The 8,112-nt window shown below is 42.0% G+C and overlaps 1 long non-coding RNA gene across 1 annotated transcript; it reads right to left on the reverse strand.

Moving 5' to 3' along the window:
* Nucleotides 1–3,335: 3,335 nt before the first annotated feature.
* On the reverse strand, nucleotides 3,336–6,238 carry LOC117077100. The gene is made up of 3 exons (XR_004434687.1): nucleotides 5,682–6,238; nucleotides 5,288–5,445; nucleotides 3,336–4,130 (listed from the first exon to the last, which is right to left on the reverse strand). It is a non-coding gene; the product is annotated as an uncharacterized LOC117077100 (long non-coding RNA).
* Between the last annotated feature and the right edge of the window lie 1,874 nt (nucleotides 6,239–8,112).

Genomic DNA, 8,112 nt, shown 5'->3' on the forward strand with positions numbered 1-8,112 from the left:
TTACTTGAACCCGGGAGGCGGAGGTTGTGGTGAGCCGAGATCGCGCCATTGCACTCCAGCCTGGGCCACAAGAGCGAAACTCTACCTCAAAAAAAAAAAAAAGACAAGAGTCTCACTCTGTTGCCTAGGCTGGAGTGCAGTGGCACGATCTCGGCTCACCTCAACCTCTGTCTCCTGGGTTCAAGCAATTCTCCTGCCTCAGGCTCCCGAGTAACTAGGATCACAGGCACCTATCACCATGCCCAGTTAATATTTGTATTTTCAGTAGAGACAGGGTTTCACTATGTTGGCCAGACTGGTCTCGAGCTCCTAACCTCAGGCGATCTGCCCGCCTTGGTCTCTCAAAGTGCTGGGATTACAGGCATGAGCCACTGCACCTGGCCACTTCCCATAGAGTCTGCTATGCCTTGGTTTGTAATGACTTCATCATGTATCTCGCAAAAAAAAAACTAAGGCAAGATTGTCTAAATTCTCTAGGTCAGTTTCCTATGGCTGCTGTGACAAATTTCTACTTGTGGCTTAGAACAACACGAATTTATCATCTTATAGTTCTGGAAGTCAGAAGGCTAAAATACATCTCACAGGGCTAAAATCAAGGTGTCAGTCAGGTCTATTTCTGGAGGCTCTAGTGGAGAATCTGTTTCCTTTCCTTTTCCAGATGCTAGAGGCTGCCGCCTCCTCTGGCTCATGGCCCCCTTCCTCCGTCTTCAAAACCAGTACAAGCGTCAATCCAGCTTCTGCTTCCATCTTCACATCTCCTCAGACTCTCCTGCCTCTCTCTTTCACAACCTGCCATTACAGTGACCCCATCTGGATAATCCAGGATATCTCCCCATCTCAAGATTCTTCACTTTTTTACATCTGCACAAATCCTTTTGCCAGGTAAGGTAACATATTCATAGGTTCTGGGTATTCAAAAGCATACATCTTTGGGAGGGGAGGCATTATTTGGCCTCTGCCTCTTCATAGATTTTATTTTTCTTGCTGTCTTACTTATTGTCACATTTAACCATTTCTAAAACTCTGGCATTCTTTCAATTAGTTATACCTTCCTTCTTTCCTGCCTTCCTTTATTGGACAACCTCATCTGGCACCTACTATGGGCTAAGTGCTATGCAGGTACTATAGGGACACAGTTATGTATCCAGACTCTACCCTCAAGGTATTTACAGTCAGTACATTTCCTTGATGGCCCCATTACTGGTCTTAATTAAAATGAGCTAACCTTTGGGAAAGGACACTGCAAATACTGCAGGTACAAAAGGTGGGAGAAAGCTAACAACAAAAAGCGTGGTCCAGGATTTGAAGTCCAAAGTATGGATAGGACTGACTTTCTCTAAGTGGGTACTGACGCTGTGAAGACCAGTCATACCCTCACCCAAAGGCTGTCACTGGTGGACTTGACCATCACCTCCAACCTCACTCCCCACCCCTGCAGGAAGTGCAGCTTTCTGCAAAACATTTGGGCCACTTTTTTTTGGCAAATTTCCCACACATCAGTTTCAGGAAATGCTTGACAAAACACTTGGTCCCTAAAGAGTCTTATCTTTTAGAAGCACATACTGAAATATTTACGGATGAAATGATATGATGTCAGGGATTTGCTTCAGAACAAAATGTGTAGGAGGAAGTGGGTGGGGTATTGATGAAACAAGGCTGACCACGAGTTAATAATTGTTGAAGCTGGGTAATGGAACACAGGGGTTTATTATACTATTCTAGTTAGTTTTTTTTTTTTCTTTGCATGTTTAAAATTTTCCATAATAAAAAAAAGTTGGCTGAGCACGGTGGCTCACACCTGTAATCCCAACACTTTGGGAGGCCGAGGCGGGTGGATCACCTGAGGTCAGGAGTTCGAGACCAGCCTGACCAACAGGGTGAAACCCTGTCTCTACTAAAAATACAAAAATAAGCCGGGCATGGTGGCCCATGCCTGTAGTGCCAGCTACTTGGTAGGCCGAGGCACGAGAATCACCTGAACCTGGGAGGTGGAGTTTGCAGTGAGCCAAAATCATGCCACTGCACCCCAACCTGGGCAACAGAGTGAGACTCCATCTCAAAAAAAATAAGTAAATAAAAAATAAAATTAAAAATTTAAAAGGTTAAGGAGGAAAATTTCGTCACTACATTTTATCTTAGGTCACTACATTTTACCTGTGTAATTGACATAAACTTATCATTTGAATATATTTTACTGTCTCAATATTTGCCTATATTTTAAAAATAAATAAGTGCAGGAATATAAATATTTGACAAAGCAGTTCTCTTCTACAACCACTTGAATCACAGCAGGGAAGAGAAAGCGCTAGATATCTTGCCTGTGGCTAGCCTTGGAACAATAATAGTCCTGTCCTCAGAGAACACATGAAACTCTCAAACTTCATTCTAGTAATTGGACTTAAAGGGTTAAACATACCATATGGGGAAAGATAGTTTAACTTGATTAAGAGATAATTGTGGCTCTTTATGATGGAAATGGTGAATTGGCTTGACCCATCTCAGATTTTCATGTATTAACTTCCAGGTAGCATATTAGCATTAGCTTGGGATCATGAAACTATGGTTTTCAACCTCAGTACGAATCTGAGAAAAACAACTGAAATGGATAGAATTTTCTTTGAAACTTCTTTATCTGCATTTTCAGTACTTGTGTAGGGGAAAGACTACAAGCATTAGAGCCAAAAATTGGACTTGATTTCCATCTCAGTCCTCAGGCAGGTTCCATAACCTCCCCAAACTCGTTTCCTCATCTATAAAATATAAAATAATATCTACTTTGCATGGATGCTGTGAGGGTTATGGGTAATGTATATAAAATGCCTCTCCCATCACAGACAACTAATGAGAGCTTAGTGTATTTATAATTGCATGTTCCTCTTTTCCGCCCCCCCACATCTCCCAAACAGTGCTTAGCACACAGTAAGAATCCAAAAATGTTTGCTGAATTAAATTAAACCTTAGATGGTAGATAGATGGAGTTAGTGGGAGGAAATGTTAAGACTATACCAGGCTCAGCTGGGCGCGGTGGCTCACGCCTGTAATCCCAGCACATTGGGAGGCCAAAGCAGATGGATCACCTGAGGTGAGGAGTTCAAGACCAGCCTGGCCAACATAGTGAAACCCCACCTCTACTAAAAATACAAAAATTAGCCGGGCATGGTGCACACCTGTAATCCCAACTATTCAGGAGGCTGAGGCAGGAGAATGAATCACTTGAACCCAGGAGGTGGAGGCTGTAGTGAGCTGAGATTGTGCCACTGCACTCCAGCCTGGGCGACAGAGCAAGACACTGTCTCTAAAAAAAAAAAAAAAAAGGCTATACCAAAATCCACCCCTTGGCACATCACTTGTTCACATGAGAGCTTCATCTCCCACTTCCTGTCCCTCACATCTAATCACCAAGTTCTATCTATTCAAGCTCCCAGCATCACTAGAATCTACTCACTTCCCTTAGATCCTGCTGCTACCACCTTAGTTCAAAACTTCATCTTCTCTCTCACCTGGCCTACAGCAAAGGCTGGCCCCTCATAGTCAGTTCTCGCCCTTCTACAGTCCTTTCTCTTCACTGTAGGTGGAGGGATTTTTTTCCCTTTTTTAATTATGAAAAATTTAAAACATTCACAAAAATTGAGAATATAATGAATATCCATGTACACATCACCCAGCTTCATTCAATTATCAATGAATGACCAATTTTGCTTCACATATACCCCACCCACTCTCTCCAGTGTTCTTGGATTATTGGAAGCAAATTCCAGAAGCCACCCCTTTTGGAAGGGGAGTCTTTTCATGGATTCAGAATAAAATTCAAAATCCTTCACATGGCTTGCCAGGTCCTTGATCTCTGCTGACTTCTCCAACTACAGATTCTAGCTTGCTATTCCCCAGACCCAGACCCAGGCAAGCCAGCCTTCCCTCAGTTCCTTCACCATTCATGTTGCTTCTTTCTGTTCCTGCGGCCTTCAGGCTGCTTTCAAAGCCCAGAAAGCCTGTTATCATCTTCTTTCACCCTGTTTGCTGGACTTTAGCTGCTCATGTCTCTGCTATCCCTCTGAATATCACCTTCTCAAGAGGCCCCCGGCTCAGGCTAGGTGTCCCCTTGCTTGCTCTCTTGGCACCTTCTGCTTCTCCTGAAATTATTAATACATAATTTTGTAGTTAGTCATGTAAAGCTGCCGTCCCTGTTAAAAATGAGCTTTATGGCATAGGAACCATGTCTGTTTTGTACCCTGCTGAGGCACCCAGTACACAGCTCCACACCTTCTTTATAGGAGGCACCTAATAAATATTTGTTGAATGACGTCCCCAAGAAAGGTAAATACAAAAGCCACATGCATTTCACATTATAAATTGCTTACATACTGAAACCAGTGTCTTAAACCTTTTATAACCGCAAGAACAATGCCCAGGCCTTTAATTTTAGGTGTATTTTGTTACAGTCAACATGACTTTTTGAAAAGATTCTGAGCTGCATATTATGCTAGACACTGAAGGTTCAAAGATAAATAACTGTCAAATGACAAAAATTACAACAAACTTAGTTTAAATATCTCAATTGACTTTATGTGAGATTCTGTAATTGGGCAACACTCCATTCCATAAAATAGAGTAAGTGTTCCGATGAGCTGAGCAGATGAGGTTGGCTTTATAGACAAAGAAGGGTGGAAGAAAGCACAAGCAAAGAATGAAAATTGCATTGATCCTTTCAAAGTCACTTTTCTTGTAAGGTGGGGCAGGAAGACAGAATAATTAGAAAAATAACTGATTAGTTAATATTAGGTTACTTCAGGCTACTTCTGTTGTACAAAGGTTAAAGCAGAGATTTAACCAGGCCTGTATGAGAAACTGGCTGTTATCTCTCTCTCCTGATTTCTCAGAAGGCCAGACAACAACCTAGTTTGGATTTGGTGATGTGGAACTTTATCAAAGGTAACTCCATTCTGATTTTTAGTCTGGTCTGTTGGAGCCTAGTGCAGAAACTTAGTCCAAAACAATAGCCCCCTGTAATTTTTATTTAACTATACAGATGCTGCCCTCAGGAGTTGCGTCTAGAAATAAAGACAGCCATTTAATGATTCGAAAATTGATCATTTCTCATACTATATGTAGAAGGCAGAATATTTCATTAGCTAGGAAATCTATAAAGTGTCAAACAACTAGAAATAAGCAAAAATTTGCCATAAAACAACAGCTAACATTTACTGGGTCCTTCTTTTCGGCCAAGTATGGTGAAAGCATTTTTCACATATGATTTCATTGAATTCTTACAACACCCTTTGAGACTTACCTTATGCTTCCTATTTCACAGATGGAAAAAATCTACCAACACGTTGAAAATATAGGCAACACTTTCTAAGTTACCCAGAAGTTTAAACCGGGGAGTCTGACCCCGAGGGTATACTCTTACCCGCTATGCTGGGGTTAACAAGAAATCTTCAAGTACTGCTGCAAGAAAAAAAGAAAACAAAGGACACTTTTTAATTAATCAGTGCTTCCCACTTCATGACCTGGTTTCACAGTTATGTGTGTACACTTTCATAGGAAAACAGCAGATGTTGTGAAACCTGTTACTGATAAGGCTAGGTTCCTATGGGCCCAAGGCACTACCCATTGAATTTGGACTTTGTACCAAATATTTCCTATAGAGAGAAATAAGCTAGAAATTCTCAAGGTGTGCCTACCTTGAACCTAGCCTGTCTTCTTGGCCAAACTGAAAGCTCTGCATTGTTTTCTTCTTGTGCAGTACACCTTGTTGGCTTACCTCCTACAGATGGGATCTAGCCAAGAGGAAATTTGTTATATTTTAAAACAGATAAATTGTTCAGATGAGTTACATGCTTGGAACTTAAACCATGACAAAAAATTCTGTATTAATTATGCATTTTGGGGGTTTGTTTTTAACTTTTAATTAAGGGAAATTTCCATCATATGCAAAAATAGACCATGTAGTATAATCAACCCCCATGTACTCTTCACCCTGCTTCACACATACTTTTTTGTGGATCCATATTGCCTCCTCTGTCTTAACTAAGCCATTGCTGGATGAAAAGAAACCCTAGAGCAGCATTGTTTAATGTGAACCAGATATGTAATTTTACCTTTTCTAGTCACCACATTTGAAAAGTAAGAAGAGCCGGCTGCGGTGGCTCAAGCCTGTAATCCCAGCACTTCTGGGAGACCGAGGCGGGCGAATCACGAGGTTAGGAGATTGAGACCATCTTGGCTACCACGGTGAAACTCCGTCTCTACTAAAAACACAAAAAATTAGCCGGGCGAGGTGGCGGGCGCCTGTAGTCCCAGCTACTCGGGAGGCTGAGGCAGGAGAATGGCGTAAACCCAAGAGGCGGAGCTTGCAGTGAGCCGAGATCGCGCCACTGCACTCTAGCCTGGGTGACAGAGCAAGACTCCGTCTCAAAAAAAAAAAAAAAAGTTAGACAAGTGCTTCTACAAAAAAGGAAATAACTATTAATGCAACCTCCAAACCCCAGACTATGATGAAACGTGGCTTTCCAGATCTTGAGCAAGGTTATAGTGAGTAGAAAGTATGTTAGCAGTTCCTGGGAAGTCACAATAAGTTGTAAACTCTAGACACAGTGGCTCTAGACACTCAATACCTGGTTCTGCTATTTACAAGCTGTGTGACTTGAGCAAGTTATTCAGTTTCTCTGTGCCTCAGGTTCCTCATCTATAAAAATGAGCATCATAAATTCTGGGATAGTTTTCAGGACTGAATGAGAAATACATGTAAAACATGTTAGAACCATGCCTGGCCCATGTTAACCTTTCATAAATGATCACTATTCAAAACAAAAACAAAACAAACCCATCAGCAACAGAATTGTGGGGAGACCGACAGGAAAATGAGAACTAAGGATGAGGAAGGTGGGGCTGATGATACAATTGAATTCATCAGTAATTTTTCTCTGTGCTCTGGATTCTAACTTAACAAAGGTGCTTGGAGACAGGAATAAGAAGAGAGAAGAAATCAAAACTGGCTTTGCTGGTGCTGACCAGCCCATTAAGCAGAGTTAAACATAAAATCCCTAGACAAAACATCTCTCACCTAGGACTTTTTTTTTTTTTTTTTTTTTTTGCGACAGAGTTTCACTCTTGTTGCACAGGCCTGAGTACAATGGCGCGATCCTGGCTCACTGCAACCTCTGCCTCCTAGGTTCAAGCGATTCTCCTGCCTCAGCCTCCCAAGTGGCTGGGATTACAGACATGAGCCACGACGCCCGGCTAATTTTTTGTATTTTTAGCAGAGATGGTGTTTCACCGTGTTAGCCAGAATGGTCTTGATCTCCTGATCTTGTGATCCACCTGCCTCAGCCTCCCAAAGTGCTAGGATTACAGGCGTGAGCCACCACGCCCAGCCAATTTTTGTATTTTTAGTAGAAACAGGGTTTCACCATGTTGGCCAAGCTGGTCTCAAACTCCTGACCTCAAGCTCTCCACCTGCCTTGGCCTCCCAAAGTGCTGGGATTACAGGCGAGAGCCACCGCACCTGGCCTATTATCTAGGAATCTTTATAGTTGTCCACAACAACATCCTACCTGGGCAGCTCGCTCAACTGGAAAGAAATTGTCCCACTAAAAATAAAAAAGACAACATAACTTGGGGAGAGTGTTCTAAGGCAACATTTTCATTTTGAAGTTGTCAGCTACTCCAGCTCAATAAACTAACCCTCTCCAAACTGGTTTTCAACAAAAGAGCAAAAGAACCAGATACAATTGTTTGCATGTAGATATGAGTTAAACACAGAAAAAAAATGCAATTTAAGTTGTATGCATAGTACAATTTTTAAAAGTGACAGATACAGAAGAATATTTAAGAAAAAGATTTCACTCTCAAAGAATTTAAAAGGAACCTATAAAATCTTTGCCAAAGGGGCTATGAGCGGTGGCTCACGCTGTAACCCCAACACCTTGGGCGGCTGAGGCGGGTGGATCACTTGAGGTCAGGAGTTCAAAACCAGCCTGGCCAACATGGTGAAACCCTGTCTCTACTAAAAACACACAAAAAAATTATCTGGGTGTGGTGGCACATGCCTGTAATCTCAGCTACTCAGGAGGCTAAGGCAGGAGAATAGCTTGAACCTGGGAGGTGGAGGTT

Source organism: Trachypithecus francoisi, unplaced genomic scaffold (assembly GCF_009764315.1).
Source record: "Trachypithecus francoisi isolate TF-2019V2 unplaced genomic scaffold, Tfra_2.0 Lachesis_group0, whole genome shotgun sequence".
NCBI lineage: Eukaryota > Metazoa > Chordata > Mammalia > Primates > Cercopithecidae > Trachypithecus > Trachypithecus francoisi.